Below are 25,350 nucleotides of genomic sequence, written 5' to 3' on the forward strand. Positions count from 1 at the left end.
TAGAGTCTAGATAATTGTAATTTGGAACTTGAAGGTTTCAAAACAATTTCCCTTTCAAAATGAAAATAATTTTCTGTTGTGGTAGCAGGGGTGCCAGTCCTGTGGACCAATTTGCTATGTTATAATCTTCACCTTGTCTTGACCCTGAAATTAGGTTCTCACTTTTTTACCTTAAGGGACTCTAAGGTAACTGGAAAATTTCTTTTATGATATTTCTAGTCTCTGGAAGCATGGCTCTGTGCAATTCCAGATAGCTTTACAGAACATAACCATATTCCACTCTCAGTTTTCAGGTGTAACTGTTATGTTTAAATTTCATTGATAAATTTAGGCAACACCATCTTGATTTGGTTAGATTTGTTTTTCTACTTAAGCATTTTAAACATAATTTCATTTAGAAAAGTAAAATAATATTGGGCTGGGGCTATAACTCAGTGGCAGAGCATTTGTCTAGCACATGTGAGGCACTGGATTTGATCTTTAGCACCACATAAAAATAAAGGCATGCTCTCTATCTACTACTAGAAGAATTTTTTTCAAAGACTGTGTCAAGGCGCAGTGTTCTCCCTTTTCCATGGTCAGTTGAGGACATATTCCAGGTTAGGTATAAATAAGATTTCTGCTCTATGTGAACTCTGAAGATGGGGCCAGTGGATCCTGAGTGCTTCTCAGGGACCCTGGAGCATCCTAGAAATTTCCTGAGACATGATGAGTATTCTTGTTGACATACTATCCTTTTATGATGCTCCAGAAGAGACAAATTCTAACCTTATGCTTCTTTTGATTCTGAACAGTTGCTTCCCTTGTGTTTCTGTTCTGATGTGGCTTGTTCATGCATTCAGGCCAGTAGCCTCATTGTGCTATATGAGACAGAGGTTAGTTGCCACATGTGGCTATTTCTATATACATAAAAAATTGAATTCCAGTTCACATTCATTCCTGATCCTGGTAACCACATTCCTGTTGCTCATTAGCTGAGCTACCTATGCTGTGTGTTGCATGGCTACTGTGGTCATCAGATTTTATCATGTCAAAAAGTTCTATTGAAAAAGTCTTCTGTGAAGAGGTGGTGACCCCTCTGAATTCACCTCACTATTTCCTCATGGTACTAGTGTACTTGCTCTGATATCCCTTTGTTTAAAGTAATTGGGGCGGCGGGGAGCGTGCTGGGGCCGGGCTGGTGTGGTGGAGGCGGCCTGCGGCCGCGGGCGGTTGGAGGAGCCGCGGGGTTCCGTCTGCCCAGGAGAGCGACCCTTGGGTCGTCGCCGCGGGGCGAGGAGCGCAGGTAAGGTGAGCAAGCGGCAGCCGCTCTCTTACCAGCTCGGGCAAGGAGTGCACAGCGGCGCCCGGCACCCCCCCCGCACCCTTGGCCGCTGGTGTCCAGGCGGGGCACTGAGGAGATGCTGACCCAGAGGGGCAGCAGCACATGTCCCATATGTCGCGGCGGCGGCTGCGGGGACCATTTTCATCAGGTCCGATTGAAATCCTACTACCGGCGGGGATATCATGATACACACTTTGGAGCCTTCCATCTCCTTTGAGGGGCTTTGCAATGAGGTTCGAGACTGTGTTCTTTTGACAATGAACAACTTTTTCACCATGAAATGGATAGATGAGGAAGGAGACCCGTGTACAGTATCTTCTCAGATTGGAGTTAGAAGAAGCCTTTAGGCTTTATGAGCTAAACAAGGATTCTGAACTCTTGATTCATGTATTCCCTTGTGTGCCAGAACGTCCTGGGATGCCTTGTCCAGGAGAAGATAAATCCATCTATCGCAGAGGTGCCCGTCGCTGGAGAAAGCTTTATTGTGCAAATGGCCACACTTTTCAAGCAAAACGTTTCAACAGGCGTGCTCACTGTGCCATCTGCACAGACCGAATATGGGGACTTGGACGCCAAGGATATAAGTGTATCAACTGCAAACTCTTGGTTCATAAGAAGTGCCACAAACTAGTCACAATCGAATGTGGGCGACATTCTTTGCCACCGGAACCAATGATGCCAATGGATCAGTCCTCCATGCATTCAGACCATGCGCAGACAGTAATTCCATATAATCCTTCAAGTCATGAGAGTTTGGACCAAGTTGGTGAGGAAAAGGAGGCAATGAACACCAGGGAAAGTGGCAAAGCTTCATCCAGTTTAGGTCTTCAGGATTTTGATTTACTCCGGGTAATAGGAAGAGGAAGTTATGCCAAAGTACTGTTGGTTCGATTAAAAAAAACAGATCGTATTTATGCAATGAAAGTTGTGAAAAAAGAGCTTGTCAATGATGATGAGGGTATTGATTGGGTACAGACAGAGAAGCATGTTTTTGAGCAGGCATCCAATCATCCTTTTCTTGTTGGGCTGCACTCATGCTTTCAGACAGAAAGCAGGTTGTTCTTTGTTATAGAGTATGTAAATGGAGGAGATCTAATGTTTCATATGCAGGGACAAAGAAAACTTCCTGAAGAGCATGCCAGGTTTTATTCTGCAGAAATCAGTCTAGCCTTAAATTATCTTCATGAGCGAGGTATAATTTATAGAGATTTGAAATTGGACAATGTATTGCTGGACTCTGAAGGACACATTAAACTCACTGACTATGGCATGTGTAAGGAAGGATTACCGCCGGGAGATACAACCAGCACTTTCTGTGGTACTCCTAATTACATTGCTCCTGAAATTTTAAGAGGAGAAGATTATGGTTTCAGTGTCGACTGGTGGGCTCTTGGAGTGCTAATGTTTGAGATGATGGCAGGAAGGTCTCTATTTGATATTGTTGGGAGCTCTGATAACCCTGATCAAAACACAGAGGATTATCTCTTCCAAGTTATTTTGGAAAAACAAATTCGCATTCCACGTTCTCTCTGTAAAAGCTGCCAGTGTCCTGAAGATTTTTCTCAACAAGGACCCAAAGGAACGATTGGGTTGTCATCCTCAAACAGGATTTGCTGATATACAGGGGCACCCATTCTTCCGAAATGTTGATTAGGATATGATGGAGCAAAAGCAGGTGGTACCTCCCTTTAAACCAAATATTTCTGGAGAATTTGGTTTGGACAACTTTGATTCTCAGTTTACTAATGAACCAGTCCAGCTCACTCCAGATGATGATGACATTGTGAGGAAGACTGATCAGTCTGAATTTGAAGGTTTTGAGTATATCAATCCTCTTTTGATGTCTGCAGAAGAATGTGTCTGATCCTCATTTTTCAACTGTTCATTCTGCTTATGTGCCATTTAATGCATGGATAAGTTTGTTGCCAACCTGGATACAACTAACCATTTTATATTTGCCACCAAAAAAAATCAATATAGACTCTAAGAATAAATTATTACATCTAAATGTAACTCAAAAAACTTAAAACTAGCTTTCAGACAATCATGTCAAAATTTAGTTAAAGTGGATCTTTAGAGGCCTGATGAGTAATGAAGTTGCCTTTTTGGTTTAAAGAAATCACCACTGCTTTTAAAAGAAATTATCTGTTGCATTAAGGCACATAGTGGGATTACATCATAAGCCTCACATAATTTTTGTCATTCACTGTTAAGTCATTCGAGGGTTTAATTTTGGAATAAAAGGTTAATTTAGAATGCAACAAATTTTTATATTACCTGTTAGTTTCAGAGTTCTTTATGTTTAACGTCCAGCTGTAAGATTTCTCATTGCCTTGGATAATTATTAATTTTTAAGGCGGTAATTACTAAATTGGTAATAAAAGATGTTATTTCCTTAGAATTGGGCATTACAGGTTCCTCTAGGTTAAAAAGTAGACATATTAAGAATCAGATTCCAAATCAATTATTTTTGAAATACTGGCACAAGTAATTTTATTTTTTTTAATTTTTAACAATGAAGATAGCTTCTGAGCTTATCTTTTTAGTGAAAACTTTACTGTTAATATATGTGTTCAAAAGACATAATGCAGTCAAATGGAAAACTGCTGGGTATATAGAAAGGAATATAATAGACATTTGAAGTAGATACAGAAAAGTGCAATGGTAATATTTATTTCTTACTGGAGAGTGAATCCTGCAGTTGTTCTTTATGATTTGATTAATACTAAGGCACTCACTTGTTACCAAACTTGTAAAAGCATTCCATTTATTCAGTGGAGGCAGAATGTATATTTTTTCCTTATTTAGTATACAGGAAAATAATTTATCTTCTAAGTATAATATCTTAACTTCACTAGTTTCTTCCCCCAAAACCACATTTTTGGTACTTTTGTGTCATGTTTATGGAATCCTCAATGAAATCCAGAAAAAAAAGAAATAAGTAAACATGAATAAATGTTTAGATCATATATATACTCATGTATCACAGTTCTAGCTCCTTAACTGAGTTTTTATTTAGTAACTAACCCAGGTTATACATAGTAGAATACATTTCAGGAGCAGAATTTTTCATATTATTTTTTATTAATATTGGTGTTTAGCAACTTAGTATTTAAAGAGGTACCATATAGCATACTTCTGTTTATTTTAAATATCATTTTTATGAAAAAGGGCTTTAAAAAGTAACCATAATCATCTTAAAAATAACTGTCCAATCTTAGTAAATGTAATTTTAGGGAAGCTATCTAATTTTAATTTTTTTAAATTTAGAATGATTTAAAATTTATAGACATTAATAAATTTCTCTTTCTCTGGATACTACATTTCATTAGAAATGTACTATTTCCAGTTTGTGGTCACGTATTCTCCTTTCTTCAAATAAGTAAGTCTGAAAGCAGTGAAAACCTCAAAGGGAAATGTTTATATACATTTACATGTTAATTTGAGAGGTATTTATGTTTCTCTTAATACCTGAAACTTGTTTTAAAACAAAAAGCAGTATTCACTTCACATCATAAACTTAACAGAGAATTCTGACATCTTGCACCAGAAATGTCTTGCTTTTAAGTGGTGCTGTTTCCCCTGGGGCAGCTTAGAATATGGCATTATCATCCAGGGAGTTTAAAATGCACACTACCAGGTCCAACTGAGAATTTTGTTGGTCCTTTGGTCCTCATTTTGAAAAACACTTCAAATTCTTCTTGTCCTATGGTTAAATATTAGAAAGAGCATTCCTTGTGAAGATGGGGCAAACAGTAAAGTATAACTTTACCTACATTTTTAAACAAATTACAAGTGAATGATTTCAAGTTAGATACCTTCCCCACCTTGCCCTGCAACAAAAACTATCGTTTTTTTTTTTAACCAATAATGTACAAATGATGAGCATTTTTCTATGATGAGATTTTAACCATTATTCAGGGTGACCTTTTATTTTAAAATCCTTTTTAACTAATAAGATTTACTGTGTATATTTTATACAGAATTGCATTACAAATGTTTTTAATTGTGTTGTTTTTTGCAGTCTTTTAAGTGCCATGCCAGTTCTTTTTGTGTTATATAGAAGTTCTCTCAAAATACTCACCAGGGGAATAAGAGAGTGGTCAGTCAGAATGGTTGGTGTATTTGTGTTCTAGGAAATAATTTATTTTGCATAAGCATGTGGTCAGATCATTTTATGCATATGCAGCCTGGATTGGATATCAGGTATTATGCTTGTTCTGTGCTGGTACAATTACTTATCAGTTTGTTTTGGTTTGACTTTTGTCATGTAGAGTACTGCCTTGGTCATCATAATGTAATCTGTATTTGTGTACCTTTTTTTTTTTTTACATTAAAAACTTTAATAAACATAAAAAAATAAAGTAAATTGGTAGTTATTGGCATACATCTTAAAGTTTAATTAGATGCAGATCATTTAGAGGACCTTGTAGGTCATCCTTTTTACTACATGCCAAAGAAATCAGAATCGACCACTGAATTTTGCATTGTGGATGTAGCTGTTGACTTTTTGGAAGAACAAACCTGATTTGAGGGGCTGTTTTGAGAGAGAAGAGGAAGGCAGAGTTGTAGGCATTGAGGACAGGCCAGTCAGGAAAGAGAGATGAAGTAGTTGGTGCATGGGTCACAGGCTGGGGAGAATGTGCACCATATAGGCTGTTCATGTGTTTGGTTCCTCTGAGACGGGAACCTACTGATTCAGGAACCAGGGAAGCAGTGTTAGCATCCTGTCCCCAGGAGACAAGGGAGTGGTATGAACCAGTAGAGGAACTGGCCATGGCAGGATACACATGGGATTTTGTTTATTTCATGTCAGAGTGTCCAAGACAAGAGGAGAATGGGAGATGACCTAGACCCTATGACATATGTCCTCTCAGCTCCTGTGCACAGATCATTTTCCCTGGTCATGGTTTCTGTCTATAGCCATTTTGACTTGCTAGACTTCCCCTGCCCATTTCTAAACTGCATCCACAGTTAGGACAACTTGGTCATCACCAGGGAGAGGATGGAGCCTGGCCCTGCAGAGGGGCCTGGTGGGGCTTCTTCAGGGAATTTCCCAGTCTCTGGAGTCTTTCTTCTCTTCCTTCAACTGCTGTATTTCTCTATCACTCTGTCCTGCTTGTGAACCTTACTGACCTCACTGAAGTTAGTTACATTACCTTTTGGCTCCTGGGTTGCCTTCATGAGGAGAGGGAGTGATGGGCACTCACAGATTTTCCTGAGGTCTGCCGGCACTCCAGTGTCCAGTCTTGCTGCCTTCCCTGCTCCTACTCAGTCAGCCACAGCCAGGACAGTAGAGGACCTCAGGACAGTGGATGCCTGGGCCCTCTCACCCCAGGGCTGGCCACAGCAAGTATCAGGAGGGGATGAGGGGCCAGGGGGTCCTGGGTTGGCTAGTTATTGGACTGTAATGATTGTATGTGTTCAGGATAATGGCATCTAGGTGAGTACACTTTATTTTATAAGCTTTTTAACCCTTAATTTAACTTTCTGCTTCTTTTGTATTTGTTTGATTCTATTTATAACAACATAAACTCTTAGCAGATATTTGTGGAATGAATGCATGAATGACTTAAATGATAGATAAGAATCATAAATTTTTCTTGATTACATACAAATTTAATTTAATTTTTGCATTTTTGATTCAAAAAGAAAATATCTATACTTTCAAAAACTTCTTTACACTTTTGGCAAAACCCTGACAGGCAGGTCTCACCTAACTAAAGGGTAGATTCTGAGTTCTGCTTCTGGGATGTAAAGTTACTTTAGAATTTCAAAACATTTATTTAATATAAGTATATTGAGGATAATTATATAGAGTAGTATTATTCTTTGAAGCTCAAATGCACAATTGCTACCCATTTAATAAATATCTCAAGACATGGATGAAATTCATTTATGATTACGCAGGATTATAAACCCAAAACTATAGGGCTAAGCAAATGGAGGGAAACAAGAATGCTACTTTTTGACATAAAGATTTGTCCTTCTATGAACCTCCTCTTCTTCTGAGCCTGGAAACCTGCAAATGGAGAATAGTAATACTCTATAATCCTGGCAGGGTGAGAGAGGGACAAATGCCTGGATAAGTGGGATGGAGAAGAGGATCTGGGGGACTAAGTGTAAAGCAGGATTATTTGTAGTCCACTGTGTCAATTTTTAGATTTCTCTGGAACTGATAAGAAATGTGGGTGCTGTAGGGAGAGCTGGAGTACTTCCATTTAAAGAGCAGCTTGTTGGACAGGGAGACCTGGGAGTTGCAGGGGGAAGGGTGGCCACTGCTCACTTTGAGAAGTGGGGCTGCTGTACAGAGCTCACCTGAGCAGGGATGAGCTCCTAGACAGGCTGTGGTGAGAGTCAATGGCTTGCCTCTTCTGATGGGAGAGGACAGGCCTGCTGAAGGAGTGAGTTTCCGAGGCTCTAGAGACCAGGGTGCTTGGGGGTGCCAGCACATCTTCCTGGGTCTTGCCCGGGACCCTTGGGTGCACTTCTCTGGAGGCACTCTGCTGCAATGAGGTGACTCAGCATCTCTTCCAGTATTTTCTGAGCCACCTCCTGGGCATCCAGGTTGGGACAGCCATCCTCCTGGGACTTTATTATGCTCTCTAGATTCTTGCTGGACTGGTCCAACTGGCCCATGTCTGAGCTTGTCAGCTTCCTGACCTTTGGGAAGGACGAGTTGGGGCTGGGGATCAGGGTCATCTTCACTGGAGAATTGGCAGTGCTAATTCTCTCCTTGGAGCTGACCAATACCTTCAACCCTACAGCTGTGCCCCAAAGGGCTGCTTGGGGTAAGATGAGAAGCACACCTCCCTGCCCTCTGGGTAGAGTGCCAGGGCTAGGTGCTGATGATGGAGAAGCTCTATTCCTCCTCATCTTTGCTACCCATGGGGCAGACCTGGAGGGACAGCTGGCTCCTTGACAGGGTTAGCTCACTTGGCATAAGCATGGTTGGGCCTTTTGTAGTCCTGTCTCCCTGGGCCTCAGCCTTCTGAGCCACAACCCTCTGAGCCACACCTGGACCTGGAGACTAAGCTCATGGAGGAGGGGATGGAGCTCAGGCTGAGCACAAGGCACAGGTACTCCATGGACAGTAAAATGTTACATGGTTTCCATTTTTCTTTCAAAATTACAATCATCCTTGGAAAACTAGCAGGAAATTATGCAAATACTACTTATGTACAAGTGAAATTCATGTTACAATCCTGAAAAGCAAAAGCACCACTGCTCCTCAGCTACCTCTCCCCTGCACTTGCAGGATCACCAGTAGGCCCGCACTTTCAGGCCCAGCATTCACCCTCAGTCCTGGGGTGGGGCACCCCCTGCTGTCACTGCTTCCTCTTGTTCATGTGAGGTTTGAACATGAGATGCCCATGGGATGCAGTCCTCCTCCCTCTAACCTGCATGCACCTGGGTGTTTCCATGCATCATGGCATCTCCACACTGACTTTTCCCTGCACTCCACTCTTGTCACCTGCCGCAGTACAGAGTGGGTCCAAGCTATAGTCACCAATTCCTCCTGCCGCTTTCCTGACCAGCAACAACGGGCATCCCTGGCCCTCTTCCTGCTGTGAGGCATGTTCTCCAGCAGAGGCTGTGGGTTCTAGCACCTGCACAGCATGCCCACATAGCAGCCAGCACTGGCTCTGCAGACCTGGAGAGCACACTCCACCCAGGTGCACCTGCCATGTCTGGGCACCTGCTCCTGCCAGGCCTGTGGGCCTTCCTTGCCCCATGGAGGGACAGGCCTGTCCTGTCACCATGTTCTGAGGGCTCCATGGCACCCTCTCCCCTGACCCTGCTTTTCCTATGGCATGTGTTAGCCCCTCAAGCCTGCTACCTATATTTCAGTTGTCTGGCTCCCACGGGTTCGAGTTCCATGAGAGAAGAGGTTTTTGTTTATTGCCTCTTTTTTGCACAGTGCTGCGATGGACTGTTCTTCCACTGAATGCAACTGTGCTCATTGCTCTTAAACAGTCCCTAAAACAAACATGAAAAAGTCTCGTCACTTCTCTCCCATTTCCCTAAATGCAGCTAGGAGGAGTGTGACAGGACCTCACAGAAGGGTCTTACCAAAGGGAGACAGCAGTGACTGCAGGGTGAAGTGCGTGGTGCACCAGTTGGCCTGCTTCCCAGTCTTCAGGATGACTTCCTCCTGCCCAACCTCATAGAGATAGAACCCTGGAGAAACGGATGCATAGAGCTGTGTCCTCAGGGTGGTTCATATGCTGGACAGGACAGAGCTGGTACCAATGTACTGCTTCACACCGGCAGGGTGTGTCTGAGGGCGACTGAGGCCTCCCTGTCCCTGTCTCTGAGAAGGCTCCTGCTGCTGAGTGTGGAGCTGCTGCCTACCCTCTGCTTTCTCTCATAGAGCTCTGGTCACCTCCTGCTCTGAATCAGGCTCTTGAGCACTGAGGTCAGGACTTAATGAGGCTTCTAAACATTTTGATCTTTTCTGTTCTTTCACAAAAAAACAGTCTACTTAGACTATCTAGAAAAAACATGGGATACTTCACTCAGCATTGGGGCCCATATTTAAAGTTGGTGCTCAGGAAGGTGGAGGTTACTCCTGGGCAAGGACAGGGTCCTCACATGGGCTTCTTGTCTGTTAGCTCTGATCTTCCTGCTGAGCCACCCCACAGGGAGTTCAATCTCATGCCAAAGCCCAGGGCTCTACTCCCCAACCCCCAGAATCCTAAGAAGACCCAGAGCAGCACAACCGCTGTTATGGAGCTTCCTGAGCATGAGGCTGACTGCTGAGCTGTTGACACTGCAGAGAGACAATTTCAAGAGCCATTATAGCAGGTGCAGTGGCACATACTGGGAGTCCCAGGTACTTGGGAGACAGCAAGAACACAAGTCCACCATTTCAAGGACATCTTAAGCAACAGAGAAAGACCATTCTCTTAGGCATTCAACAAGGTCCTCTCCTGTCCCTAGGAAGATGCCAAACTCAGACATGTGGTCTATGACTATTCACAGACAGGGACCAACATGCAGGATGAAGGGCCTGCAGGACTTGAGCATTGCATACCTTGACCAGCCTTCCCTGGAAGATCACATAGCTCCACCTAAAACCCTCATGAGGATTTGTACTGAGCCCTCAGGAGAAAGGGTATCTAGGATCCTATGCCCTGTCCTCTGATCTGGCAATGTTAAAGTGGCAGTGTTCTATACACAACATGGCCACTGTCTGAAGTCTGTGTGATTCAGGACTGCACAGCCGCCTGAGGGGAAATCTTTTCCTGTTTTGTTCTTCCTCAAGGATCCTTACACTGGTCTGACACCACTTTTGCCTTTGGACCAAGGTTCCCTGGAAGAGTCACTGGGTATTCTGGTCACCATGGGATATTGTCCTTTCTGAACTGGAGAACAAATAATCCCTGAAAGCAACAGGAAGGTCTCAGGGAGTTCAATCAGCATTTTAAAATGAGTAATCAGTTATATAAATGTAACATTTCCACTTCTAAAACCTCTACGTTTACCCAAGCATCTGAATTCATTACTCCCATAGAATGGTGTCCACCCACCAACACCCTGTGAAGGACCAGCAGAACACTGTTCTGGATGTTCTGGCATCTAGTGTTACAGGTAAGGAGTGGAGCACAGAAGGCTGGGGGCTCAGGCCGCCTGGACCTGTAGAACCATAAACTCCTCCTTTACTGGAAAGGCGTGGTGACCTCTCCTGGCCCACAGACCTGTACCACGGTCTATGACCTGTCACACAGGTGAAGAGAACTCTCCAGGCCTGGGCCTGACTTTTCTCAATCTTGCCTCTGATACCTGCTGACTACATCTGTGTTTATCTAAATTCACCAGATTTACCTTATTTACTTCAGGAGACTTTTTTATCCCCAGTACTGGGGATTGAACTCAGGGACACTCAACCACTGAGCCACATCCTCAGTCCTATATTTTATTTAGAGACAGGGTCTCAGTTGCTTGGTGCCTTGCTATTACTGAGTCTGGCTTTGAACTCACAATCCTCCTGACTCAGCCTTCCAAGCCACTGGGATTGCAGGTGTGCCCCACCATGCCTAGCCAAGAGACTATGTTTTAAATGCACAGAAAAAAAAAGCAAGTAGCACAACTTGTGAAGGCTGCTGGTGTCATAAAGGATACTAGAAGCCCTGGGTCCCCTTCATCCTTGAAAGAAACCATGTATCTGAAAACACAGAGCCAACCCCATGTTGAGGGGAGCTGACAGTGTCATCTAGAAAACAGGTTAGAAAATAGAAAAGAGGCCCAGTACTGAGTGCCCAGGTTCACAAGCAGGAAGAAAATTCCCCCTTCAGGACCTCAGTGTCCTGATAGCTGGTATCTTTGGCAGTGAGGTCAACCTCTCCCTGCCTCCTCCACCATGGACTGCCTACTCTCTGCTGCCCCATGCCAGCCCCTGTTCTGCTACCTGGCTATTCCCCCTGCCTGGGTCTTTCTGTCAACACCCTGTGTCTCTCTGAGGCCTTCCCTGAACCCTGCCCACCTCCAGCCAGTCACTAAGTGCTGATGTGTCCCTTCAACTGCAGGTGCTCTGGGACACAGTTCTGATTGGGTCTGCCTGTCCCCTTCTGCAGAGGGATGGCACCAGGAGGGCAGGGCAGCTGTTCTTTTGCTCACAGCCACATCTCAGGAACTGGAACACTGCCCTGCACACAGCAGGTGTTCAAGAGAAAGTTGTGGAGTGCAGGATCCCAGGCAAGTCACCAGGCACTTGGTGGGATTGTGGGAGGAAGACCCAGGGACTCTCGGGGCCCATCAGCAGATTGTACCTGCTGTAAATAAGCTGCCATAGAGTCAGGAACTGGCCAGCTATGTTAGGGAGAAGAGCCACAGTGAGCTTCCTGTATTGAACAAGGGCCTGAAGGTGCAGCACTAGCTTACTTGGTCCCAGAAGGGTGTCTCAGTAAGTCTTACTTCCTCCTAGCTCCCAGCAGCCAGTGATAGACAACACTGTAGCCACTGGTCTGGCAATGTGATTATAAGTTTTCTTTAGCTGCTCATCCTGGGTGACTCTACAATGACTGGAACCCAGCAGGTTCCTAGTAAGGTGATGTGGACAGAGGAGATAGGTGATGTCATAATTCAGGGAAAGTTGACAAAGCTGGAAGATGGCCTGGGAATCATGTGGTAGCAGCAGAGTCTCTACACTATAAAGCATCATCTAAGAAAGCACTGAAGTAAGACCTCTAAGAGCCTCCCCAACAGAACCTGGAGGAGAAGCAAGTTAGTCAAGATTGCTGTGTCCTATGGAGTGCTGCCAGGAATTTGTGGCATCTTGGGAGCTACCACAGGTGAATAGTGATAGAGATCTGAATGGGAACTGGTGCAAAGTTCTGCTCTTTCTCACCAGTCTGGAGCTGCACCAGCACCTGGTGGAGCTGAGTGAGGGAGATAGACATGGGCACCTGGCATACCCAGCCTCTTCACCTCAAGTCCCTGAGTTGTCCTTTTCTGCTGTCATTGTCACGATCCTCTTGCCAAATGTGTGTGCAGTGTTTTATGTTCTTCTTAATGTGCCTTCCTGCTTAGCACCTGCTGTCTTCTGGAAGGCAGCAGGACCCAAGTACATGGGGACAAAGATCACATGGCCTCCTGGCACCTGGCTCTACTCCAGTCTCTCATCCCCCATCACACACAAAATTCACACACAGAAGAGGCCACAGGAAAGGAAGGCCAGGTTAGGGGACTGGTGATCTCCTTATTTACTCATGCATTTCATTAAAGCCATCTTCAGGAAATTGAAGTTCATGGTGAAAGGAGTATCTTGGTTCCCCAGCACTCAGGGAAGAGAACATGGTCCACTCGAGAGTCCTGTGATCCAGGCTCTCATCTGTCTGTGATCTCTACTTCCTGTGTGTCCCCAGTGTCAAAGTTCCTTCTACCCCTGCTGCTTTAGTTGAACTTAAAAGGTTAAATCAAGGGCATAGAGGGGTGGAGCAGGAAAGGGCAGGGGCAGCAGAGGAGGGGAGCCAGGGGCAGCAGTACTGGCCTCAACTGAGTTCCCAAGAGCCAAGCAGTAGTGCAGCAGCTGGAGAACCCGGGTGGGGTGGGAAGGCAGAGGCTCTCCTGAGAACATTTGCTACTTAAAATCACACTCATCATTCCCACCATAATTTTAACAAACTTCAACCAGCAGATTATAAGAAAAGGAGAGACAGAGAGAGAGAGAGAGAGAGAGAGAGAGAGAGAGAAAGAAAGAGAGAAAAAGAGAGCCAAGCACAGGCTATTTGCACAAGGAGCACATGCTGCCACAGGAGGCCCCAGCTGAGGAAGAGGAAGAACAGTGAACATAAGCATGCCCAGGTCAGGGCCCTGGGGCAGGGCATGCTGCACTGAGGGGTTCCAGAGGGTTCCCTAGGGGCTCAGAAGACCTCCCTGTGGCCCCAGGCTTCCCCTGAAATCATAGAATGTGATGACTGGCTTGTATGAACCCCACACGCCCTCGGTGTGAGTCTAGGTCTAGCTCTCCCTTTCTGTGGTGCACAGGCTGTTAGGCCTCTGGAATTCTGGGAGTCATGACATGAAGTGTTCTGGAAGTGCCTTCCTGGAGCTATTCATAAGCAGATGGAACACCTTCTTACAAAACGGGCAGGGACTGAAGGGAGTGGCCCATGGGCATCTTCATGTTCAAATCCTGGCCTGGAACAGCCCCAGGGCAGAGGAGGCTCCAGCCCTACTGAGAACCCTAGAGCTTGCTCCAGACAGGACAGCTTCATTTCCACATAGAAGTGTTTCTGCTGAAAGTGAGCTGCTGGCAGGATCTCTTGTACAGTGCTGACTGTTCTCTCAAATGATTACACTTCAAATGGACCAGAAAAACTATTCTGTGCTGTTCAAAGTCTGCTCCCCCACCCAGAAGCCCACACATGCTGTCTCCCTGGGCTAATTCTAGGCATCACTGGCCAGAAGGAGAGTGAGTGGGCACAGAGACACTCAAGGCTAAGTTGGGAAGGACCTACATGATGTTAAGAATTGGACTCATCCAAATCCCTGAGTTAGATCTGCATCATGCTCAGAGCAAGCACTAAAGTAAAAATTGCTAAGAGGTTTGACTGACTCATTGCACTGCCTTGGTGGCTGTTTAGTTTTAGGCATGAAACATACTTTAATCAAAGCACCTGTGTCCGTCATGTGGGCTGGAGATGGTGGCTGGAGATGGTGGCTATGACACTTGTCAATCAAATGAAAGAATTGGGGTGGGCTGACAGGGTGCAGGAGAGCACTGAATGGCTAGTTCAGGAACTGCCCTAGACTACAAATGACAGGCTCTGAGAGTGTCATCGGAGGCACTCTGTGCTATGATGCTATTAGGACCTACCCTTGCAGGGCCAGCCTGTGCCTTTCCCTACTGATCATTCAGAAAAGAGCAATGAGACTGCATGACTTGTAGGTCCTGTCTGGGGGTCAAATCACACTTTCTGCCTCAACTTGGCTCAGCCATCTTGGATCCACTTACCCAGCTGATTGGCTGATCATTTGTCTCTGAGGCTGTGATGAATTTGTAGGTTTGGAGGGCAAGGTTGGGCAGACTTACACCAAGACAAGGGGCAGGAGATATCCAGTGGGGCCTCTGAAAACACAGTCCTGCCACCTTCCAGGGGAGAGAGTCCCAATGCTCAGCATTGGTGGCATTTTTCAAGCTTGGACCTAAAAGAAATGTGTCCACATATGACTTGGAGAGAGTGGTCTCTGAGGAAGCCTGACCCTGCCACAGCCCTCCAGGTGTAGTCACAGTTCCAGCAGCCTGTTTCACTCTGGCTGCCTGCAGCTTTGTCAGAACCATGGCTGCCAGTGACAGTATGAGTTGGAACTAATGCCTGCTCAGTGCTACCTCATGTCATCCCAGAAGAGGTCAAGCTGGGTTGGGACTGCTTAGCATGGACTCTGCTTCATAAAGATAGGATCCATTGGGTGAACAGACCATGTCTGGCCCATATCAGCAGCAGGAGCTGGGTCAGGGACTTTTATCATTTCTCAGAATGACTTGACCCTCCTAGCTGTGGGTCCCAGCTTCCCCAAGAACATAGGGACCATGGTTTCCCTCTTCAACCCCTCTGTTCACCAGGGCCTGACAGTCCTTCACCAGGAGGTTGTTGCTGCACTTCTGGAGCCGGTCATCCAGGTTGGAGGTTAGGAAGAAGACAGCTGCCTGGAGACTACTAGCTGGGGGAGTCCAGTCAGAAACCCACAGTGGTGAGGAAGGCCTGCCAGCTGGGGATGCTGCCCTCTTTTCTCTCTACACTCTGTTGCAAGGTATACATGGTGTTGCACTTCCCATTTTGGATACACTGCAGGGACTTCTCCACCTGGCAGGACAAAGGGGGAGAGTCAGAGACCTGAACAGGCCTGGATTCTCTCTGTGTGTCTCTGAGGGAACATGGAGCCCCCAGGGTGAAGCCAGTGCAGGGCTGACTGCTGCAACCTGGGTGGCACATGGGGCCAGTCCAGAGGATATGATGCCAGGTGTTGGACAGTCATTTTGCAAGGGTGGTGGAGATCAGAGATCATGAGAGCAGCTGGACAGAATACAATGAAGGTTTTTGTCCCCTTCCTAGGCTGTGTCCCATCCTTTCTGTCCCTGGTTGTCCTCCATAGACTCTAGAGCAATTTACCTGAAAGGAGGTCTCAGGCTAGGTGCTGCCCAGACCATGTAACAGCACACCCCCTAAAGGTAAGACCTAAGACCCTCCAAGACCTCTTTGCTGTCCTTAGCCCACCCCACCCCACCAGGCAGCACCCATCATGAACATGGCTGGCATATCACTCCTTCCCCAACTTGCAACTTGGCACCCCCTCAGCACAAACCACTGTCCCACAGACCTGCAGCCCACCCCTGGAATTGCCCTCCTGTGTGCAGGCCTCAACACGGTCTGGCCCTCAGATTCCCCAGCAGCTGCCTTCCTCATCCTCTGCTCGTGAACATGCCAGACATGCCTCACCCCCACTGTCCCTGGTAGGCACTCCAGGGAACACCTCTGTCTACCCTGAGGCTTGATTGACATCCCTGGTGGGGGACAACAAGTTGCTCAAAATGCCCCTGAGGTTTTTCTAAGAGTGAAACACTTAGATGCCCAGACTCAGATGTCCCAGGCAGGATGCAGCATGCTCACATCAGCCAGAAGAAAGCAGGCACTTCTGGGCAGCTGTGCCCTGACTGTCCCAAGGGCTGGAAGGAGCATTGGGGTAGTTGGAAGAAGGTAGGATGGAACAGGCTTGACCGTGGCCACCACACCCTCAGGAGACAAAACTAAGAAAGAGGAGGAAAGCTGAGTGTCCCTGGTGGGGGTACCAAAGGCACATGAGCAGCTGAGGCCCAGCCTGCTAAGAATGCTCCTGAGTGTGAAGGGCAGTTCTACCACCTAGGAAAACCAGACTGGGAGAGGGAACCAGGAAGGAAAAACTTTGGGGGTGACAGAGACCTAAGAAGTGACCTGGACTGAGCAACTGAAAGCCTCTGCACAGCGTCCAGACACAGCTGGTGCCAGTGGAGATCATTTCCCAAAACCCTCAAGGAGTGTGAGCACATCTGCCTGCATCAGATGTCCCTAGGTGCCATGGTCCTCAGCACATTAGTCACACCCCATTCTTGCCAGGCCTCAGAAAAACTTCAGGCAGACGCTAAGCTGGAGAAATGTGCATGACTCATCCATCAGGAGACCAAGGCCCCAAGAGTGCATAGGCCCAGCACGTGGGGTGTAGGACTCCTGCCTAGGCCCTCCCTATGGGACAAGGAGTTTGCATGAACCCACACACCTGGAATGCAGGCCCTGCATGGGACCTCATGGGATCCTCCCTCTCAAGCCTGGGTGGAGTGATGGAGCATGCAGCTCCTGGCCTGCCTGGTGATAATGAGGCTTCTGTTTGCTTCAGGTTCAGAAGTGTGGATATGGCATAGCTATGAACCCATGCCACTTAAGTCCCCAGGGTTGGACAAGGCTACTCTTGTTGTCACAGTTCTGTAAGGGGGTTAAGAATGCTAAATGACTGGTAGGATGGGACAAGTTTTATGTCACTGTTTCTTGACTTCTGTTCACACCTCTGGGACCCTGCAGATTCTGGACAGCCAGAGGCACAATCAGGCACCATCCATATAAGTATAGGGAGAGACCACTGTCATCCAATTGTGTCTGTGAGCTACTACAGCCATACTATGTTCCAGGTGCTCACACTGTTTCAAATCTTTATAATGAACTTGCAACATTAATTTCATCAACACCTTCTATGTGTGGAACCTGAGCTCAGAGAACCAGAATGACATGCTTGAAGACACAGGGAAAGAGTAGGGTGTGGGTCACTATCCTCAACTGCCCACCTCCCAAGGTCTTGGCATGGAATGGACCATCCACAGGTGGTCCCACAGCCACCTGTGGAACCCCACACACAGTGCCAACTGCCCACCTCCCAGTACTAGGGAAACTCCAGTCTCTCCCCTTCTGCATTCCTAGTGTTCCATGGCTGGCGACTCACTCAGGTCTTCCTGTTCCCCTTACCAGGTGCAGGAACACTCACAGGGCATCTCGTGCAGGCTCCAGATGCTGCAGGATCTCTGGGAGGGTCTGGCCGATGAGTTAGGAGGGACTATTTAGCTTAACTTCACTCCCAATGAGCATGAACCCTGTGGAGGGTACAGGGAACACCTCAGCTGGACTCCATTCCTGAGGCTGGAGCCTCCCAGTTCGCATACCAGAGAGCTGGCTCAGGCAGGACATCCAGCTCACATGGGGTGCTGCAGTACACTGTCCCCTTCCTTTCAGTAACAAATGCTGTCCAGTCATTCAGGGAATGGGGATCTGTCAACTTGCACTGAGTGGAGCTGGGCAGGCACCTCCTGAGGAATGACTGGCCTTGCTTTCCCTGAGGTTCTTCTGTGTCTTCTGTCCCTAGGCACATGGGAGGGAACACCCAGGGAGGGAGGAGGCACCCCTCCATTTCTAAGAGTGAGCCAACAGCCTGTCCAGGAAGCACCAAATCCTGTCCAAGGACTACACAAAGCCACATCCCTCTCCCCCTGAGCCCCAGGCTCCTCCACACCCCATCTGTGAGCAGGTCCCAGAGAAGCAGTGTCCTGAGCCCCTGAGCAGCTTCAGGACTGGCTTGCCTCTGGCCATAAAGGGAAGGGTTTTCCAAGAGAAGAAGTATTTTCAAAGTTAACAAGGCAACATCATTAAAAATCATTTGCAGATATTAATGATCCAGCTATAAAAGTTAAGGGGAGAGCAAATAAAGAGCAAATAATGTCTGTTTCACTCTACTATCATTCCTTCCCCCAAACCGGTTACCCTCCGTTCACTCCCCTCTACCTAATGTAAAGCAACTCTATTCTTCCAAATTCTCCCTTGTTATAAATTAGCTTCCACATATCAGAGAAAACATTTGGTCTTTGATTTTGGGGGTTTGTATTATTTCCCTTAGCATGATATTCTCTAACTCCATCCATTTAACAGCAAATGCCAGAATTACATTCTTCTTTAAATCTGAGTAATATTCCATTGTGTGTGTGTGTGTGTGTGTGTGTGTGTGTGTGTGTGTGTGTGTATCATATTCTTTATCCATTCATCTGTTGAAGGGCATCTAGGTTGGCTTCATAGTTTGGCTTTTGTGAATTGAGCTGCTGTAAACATTGTGTCACTGTAGTATGTTGATGGTAAGTCTTTTGGGAATAAACTGTGGAGTGGGATAACTGGGTCAAATGGTGAATTTCATTGCTGAATTCCAAGTTTCCTGAGGAATCTCCATACTGCTTTCCATAATGATTGCACCAATTTGTATTTCCATTAGCAATGTATGCGTGTACCTTTTTTCCCCACACCCTCGGCAACTTTGATTGTTGCTTGTATTATTTATAATTGCCATTTTGATTGAAGTGTGATGAAATCTTAGAGTAGCTTTGATTTGCATTTTGATTTTATATCTTCTTCCGTGAAGTGTCTGTTCAGTTCCTCAGCCCATTTATTGATTGAGTTATTTTATTGCTGTTAAATTTTTTGAGTTCTTTATACATCCAAGAGATTAATAGATTATCTGAGATGTATGTGGTAAAGATTTTCTCCCAATCTTTAGGCTCTCTCTTCACATTACTGATTGTTTCTTTGGCCAAGAAGAAACTTTTACTTTGAGTTCATCCCATTTACTGATTCTTGATTTAACATCTTGCACTTTAGGGGTCTTGTTAAGGATGTCGGGCCAACATGGTGAAGATTTGGGCCTACTTTTTCTTCTAGTAATCATAGGGTGTCTGTTCTAATGCCTAAGTCTTTGATACACAGTGAGTTGAATTTACTGCAGGACGAGAGATAAGCATTTAATTTCATTTTGTTACATGTGGCTTTCCATTTTTCCCAGCACTATTTGTTGAATAAATTCTTTTCTCCAGTGAATGTTTTCAACAACTTTGTCTAATGTGAGATACCTGTATCTACGTGGATTTCTCTCAGTGTCTTCTATTCTGTACCCTTGGTCTACATGTGTGTTTTGGTGCCAATACCATGCTGTTTTTATTACTATAGCTCTGGAGTATAGTTTGAGTTCTGGTATTGTAATGACTCTTGATTCACATTTATTGCTAAGGATTGCTTTGGCTATTCAAGGTCTCTTGTTTTTCCAAATGATTTCATGATTTCTTTTTCTAGTTCTATAAACAGAGTCATTGCATTTTAATATGTCGCATTATATTTTTAAAATGCTTTTGATCGTATGGCCATTTTGACAATATTAATTCTGCCTATCCAGAAGAATGGGAGGTCTTTCCATTTTCTAAGGTATTCTTCAATTTCTTTTTTTTTTTTGACCTGTAGTTTTCATTATAGAGGTCTTTCACATCATTTGTTAGATTGAAAACCAAGCATTTTATTTTTTTGAGGCACTTGTGAATAGAGTAGTGTTCTTTGTTTCCCTTTCAGTGGATTCATTGCATATGTAAATGAATATATTTGATTTATGGATATTGATTTTATATCCTGCTACTTTGCTGAATTCATTTATTAGTTCTAGAAGATTTTTGGAGGAAATTTTTGGATCTTCCAAATATAGAATCATCTCATTGCAAGTAGTGGCAGTTTGAATACTTCTTTGCCTGTTTGTATATATTTAATTTCTTTCTTCCATCTAATTGCTCTGGCTAGAATTACAAGGACAATATTGAATAAAAGTAGGGAAAGCAGTCATCCTTGTCTTGTTCCAGTTTTCAGAGGGAATGCTTTTAATTGTTTTCCATGAATTATGTTGAAAATATCATGCTAACTGAAATAAGCCAAATCCAAAACAGCAAAGTCCAAATGTTTTCTCTGATATGTGGATGATAATTCAAAATAAGGGGGTTGGGAAAAAATAGAGTAACTATATATTAGGTAGAGAGTAGTGAAGGGAGGGAAAGGGTATGGGGGAAGGAATGACAGCAGAGTAAAACAGACTTCATGGTCAATGTAATATTGCAATATGTATAATCAGAAAAATGAGAAATTATACTATATTTATGTATGATCTATCAAACATATAAGGCATTCTGTGGTCATGTACAACTAACTAGAACAAGTAAAGTTAAAAATTTCAGAAAAATAGAATTATGTTGGTATTGTGTTTAGAATAAATGACTTATACAATATTGAGGCATATTTCTACTATCCCTAGTTTTTCTAGTGTTTTGAACATGAAGGGCTGATGTATTTTGTCAAAAGCTTTTTCAAAATCTATTGAGGTGATCCTATAATACTTGTTTTTAAGTCTATTGATGTGATTTCCATATGTTGAACCAAATCTGCATCCCTGGGATGAACCCCACTTGATCATGTGCACTGTCTTTTTAATACGTTTTTGTATGTAAGTTGCCAGAATTTTATTGAGAATTTTTGCTTCTATGTTCATCTGGGATATTGGTCTGAAGTTTTCTTTCCTTGATGTGTCTTTGTCTGGTTTTGGTATCAGGGTAATATTAGCCTCATAGAATGAGTTGAGAAGGGTTCCCTCCTTTTCTTTTTCATGGAATAATTTGACCAATATTGTTGCTAATTCATCTTTCAATGTCTTGTAGAACTCAGCTGAGAATCCATCTGGTCCTGAGTTTTTCTGAATTGGTAGGGTTTTAATGGCATTTTCAATTTCTTTCCTTGAAATTTTTCTTCTTAAATCGTGTATGACCCCCGATTTAATTTAGGTAGGACATATGTCTCTAGAAATTTGTTGACATCTTCAATATTTTCTATTTTTTTAGAAAATAAATTTTCATAATAGTTTCTAATTATCTTCTGCATTTCAATTGTGTCCATTGTGATATTTCCTTTTTCATTGAGTATGTTATTCATTTGGGTATTCTCTCTTTTACTCTTCATTAGTGTGGATAGGGGTATATCAATTTTATTGAATTTTTCAAAGAACAAACATTTTGCTTTGTCAATTTTTTCAATTGTTTCTTTTATTTCAATTTTATTGATTTTAGTTCTGATTTTCATTGTTTCCTGTCTTCTACTGTTTTTGGTGTTGATTTGTTGTTCTTTTCTGTTGTTTCTTTTTCTGCTTTGAGATGTAATGTTAGGTCATTTATTTGATGACTTTCTGTTCTTTTAATAAATGAGCTGAATGCACTGAAGTTTCTTCTTAGTACTGTCTTCATAGTGTCCCAGAGATTTTGGTATGTTGTATTGCTATTCTCATTTACATTTATTTATTCATTTCACCCTTGATTTCTTCTACTATCCATTTATCACTCAATAATGTGTTGTGTAGTCTTCATGTGTTATTGTAGCCTCTAAGTTTTTTTATCATTGATTTCTAATTTCAGCCCATTATGATTTGATAGAATGCATGATATTATCTCCATTTTTTTTGTATTTACTAAGAGTTGCTTTGGGGCATAAGATACAATGTATTTTAGAGAAGGATCTATGATTTTTGCCAAGAACAATGTGTATTCGCTATTGATGGATGAAATATTATATATATATATGTATGTATCTGTTGAGTCTTAATTATTTATTGTATTATTTATTTCTATAGTTACTTTAGTTTTTGTTTGGATGATCTGTCCAGTAGTGATAAATGAGTGTTAAAGTCACCCAGTATTATTATTTTGTCATCTATGTGATTCTTGAAATTGAGAAGGGTTGTTTTATATATATATATATATATATATATATATATATATATATATATATATACCACTCTTTGGAACATAAATGCTTAAAATTGTTATGTCTTGCTGCTCTATAATTACCTTCAGTAGAATGAAATGGTCTTCTTTGTCCCTTCTGATTTACTTTGGTTTGAAGTCTACTTTATCTGATATGAGCATGATAACTCTTACTTGTTGAAGCAGTCCATATCAGTGATATGCTTTCCACATCCTTTTACCTTCAGTCTGTGGATGTCTTGGCCTGTGAGGCGAGCCTCTTGGAGAAAGCATATTATTGGATCTTGTTTTTTCATCCAATCTGCAAGATTATGTCTTTTTATTGATGAGTTTAGGCCATTAATATTCAATGTTATTACTGAGATGATTTGTATTCCCAGTCATAATTTGAATTAGTTTGTCTTTTGACTCTATCTTAAGTATAGTTTCTCCCTTTGTTGGTTTTCACTTTTTTTTTCACTTCATCCTCATGGAATAATTTTGAGAATGTTCTGTAGTATGGGCTCTCTATTTGTGAATTTTTTTAACTTTTATTTATCATGGAAGATTTTTATTTTATATACTAACCTGAAACTTAAATTTGCTGTATATCAAATTATTCTTGTTTGGCATCAATTTTCTTTCAGAGCTTGAAATGTGTTGTTCCATGAGCTCCTGGCGTTGAGTGTCTGGGTTCAGAAATCATTTGAGATTCAAATTTTTCACCCTATACATAACTTTTTTTCTCTTTAAGATTTTCTTTTGCTTTAAGATTTTATTATTATTCTGTATTGTACTTATGTTCATCATCATGTGTCTTGGTGTAGGTCTTCTGTTGTTTTGCACATTTGGGATCCTGTAAGTCTCCTGTATTTGATTTTTATTTCATTCTATAGGTTTGGGAGATTTTCTGATATTATATTCTTGAAAAGATTGTGCATTACATTGGTTTGTGTCTCTACGCCTTCTTCTATCCCAGTAATTCCTAAATTTGTTCTTTTCATGCTGTCCCATAATTCTTGGAACTTCAGTTCAAGAAGTTACCATTTTCTCTACATTGTCATCTTTATTTCCAATATTAAATATTTTGTCTTCCTTATCTGAGGGTCTGTCTTCCAAGTAGTCTAATCTTTTGGTGAGACATTCCATTGAATTTATAATTTGATATATTGATTTCTTCATTTCGAGGATTACTGTTTTTTTTTCACAGTCTCTAAATCTTTATTTAAGTGCTCTTATAACTTCCTGCATTTTCTCTTTGATTTCACTCTTTATACCCTTCTTTACTTCACAGATCAGGTTAACTATGTACACTCTAAACTCCTTTTAGTGTACTTCTTCTACTGTGTTTTCAGTGGCTTCTCTTACTGGGGCATCTTGGTTGGTTTGTGACATTTCTTTCTCTTGTTTTTTCATGTTACTTTTGTGTTTTCCCATCTAGTTATATTAATCTGAAGCAATATGGATTCTACCCTACAGACCTATATTGTCACTGAAGATTTTCTATATCCCACCTTTAAGAGGGAGACCAGCATCAACAACATCCAGTGTAAATCTAATAGCTATGGCAAGGCATCCCCTGCCCTCTCACTGTTAACAGAAGTAATGAGTTTAATCACTCTTCACAATAAAAACAGAAAATTTGGTAAATGAATTTATAATCTCAAAGAGTGGACAAAGAAAGAACAGAAACAGTGCAGGACATGGTGTTCATGAGAGAGAAAGAGAAGCCAGAAGCAAAAATCCACAGGAAGAGTGGAAGAGGAACCAAGAGAGAATGACAGTTAGGTGGAGAAATGGTAGAAAGGGAATCTAGGAAGACAGATGAGCAAGAGAAAGAATACATATGAAGAGAAGAAAAATTAAAATATAAGAATATACAGAATATACAACAGAACTGCAAAACACCATGCAAATATTACCATCTTCAACAAAGGGGTGCACAAAAAAACCACCCTGCTTCAAATACTGTCATCTTGCTTGATGCCGGAGAAGAAAAAGTAAAAATAAAATAAATCACGATGGAAAACTGAAACATTGTCTGCCAGTGTCCAAAAGCTTCTCGGCCCTGTCTCTGACTTCCCAGAAGACTGGCTGGCCCAGGCAGGCCCTGGAAGACCCTGTCACTACCACACCATTCTGGGGCTCAGATGTCCTGGGTTGGGCCACCTTACAATCCCAAGATCTCAATGCCACTGGAATTTGGAGAGAGACCACCAGGGATGAGCAATCCTGAGAGACAGGATCTAGAGGGTGGCAACCCACAATTCCAGGAGGAAGACCCCAGTTGCACCCAAACCCAAAGGCACCCTGACACTGAGCCTCCAGGTCCTGGCCAGTGTCCCCAGACAGGGGCAGCTGTGCCTGAAGATGGCAGTGGCAGCAAACACACTGGCATCCCAAACAAACCCCAGGCTCAGCTGGTGTCTCGAAATGGATGTGGCCATATACAACCAAACCCGGAGCCTCCCTGGCAGTGGACCTCTGGGCAGTGGGAAAAGAGGTAGTAGCAGGAGGGGGTGGCTGCAGGCAGGGGTCAGCAGCCGCTGCAGACAGGTGTGGTGTTGGCAGCAGGTGGGGGGATTGTGGCAGCAGTGACAGCAGCAGCAGCTGTGGCTGCAGTGGCAACAGCACCCAGAGAGACCACCAGGTGACCTGCAGGGAGTGGCAGTGGCTCTAGTGGCAGAGGTGTCAGCCATAGGAGCTGAGGCAGCAGCAGAGTAGATGGCAGTCTGGTGTCCAAGGCAGAGTTGGAGACAGCAGACCTCTGGGCACCTGCAGTAGTGACATCAGGGGCAGCTGAAAACATTTGGGTGGTGGCAGGGGTGCCAGTAGAAAGACCTCTGGGCATCCACAGTGGTGTGAGCATCAGTGGCACCTAGAGAATGCACCTCCTGCATCTGTGGACGTGGCCTCAGGGGAA

The 25,350-nt window shown here is 43.7% G+C and overlaps 1 pseudogene across 1 annotated transcript; it reads left to right on the top strand.

Annotated features, from left to right (window-relative positions):
• Positions 1–1,581: 1,581 nt before the first annotated feature.
• LOC306652195 (protein kinase C iota type-like) lies at positions 1,582–5,395 on the top strand (annotated as a pseudogene). The gene has a single exon. The product of its transcript is annotated as a protein kinase C iota type-like (transcript).
• Positions 5,396–25,350: the final 19,955 nt, after the last annotated feature.

This window comes from Sciurus vulgaris, assembly GCF_902686455.1.
Source record: "Sciurus vulgaris genome assembly, contig: HiC_scaffold_139_arrow_ctg1, whole genome shotgun sequence".
Taxonomy (NCBI): domain Eukaryota; kingdom Metazoa; phylum Chordata; class Mammalia; order Rodentia; family Sciuridae; genus Sciurus; species Sciurus vulgaris.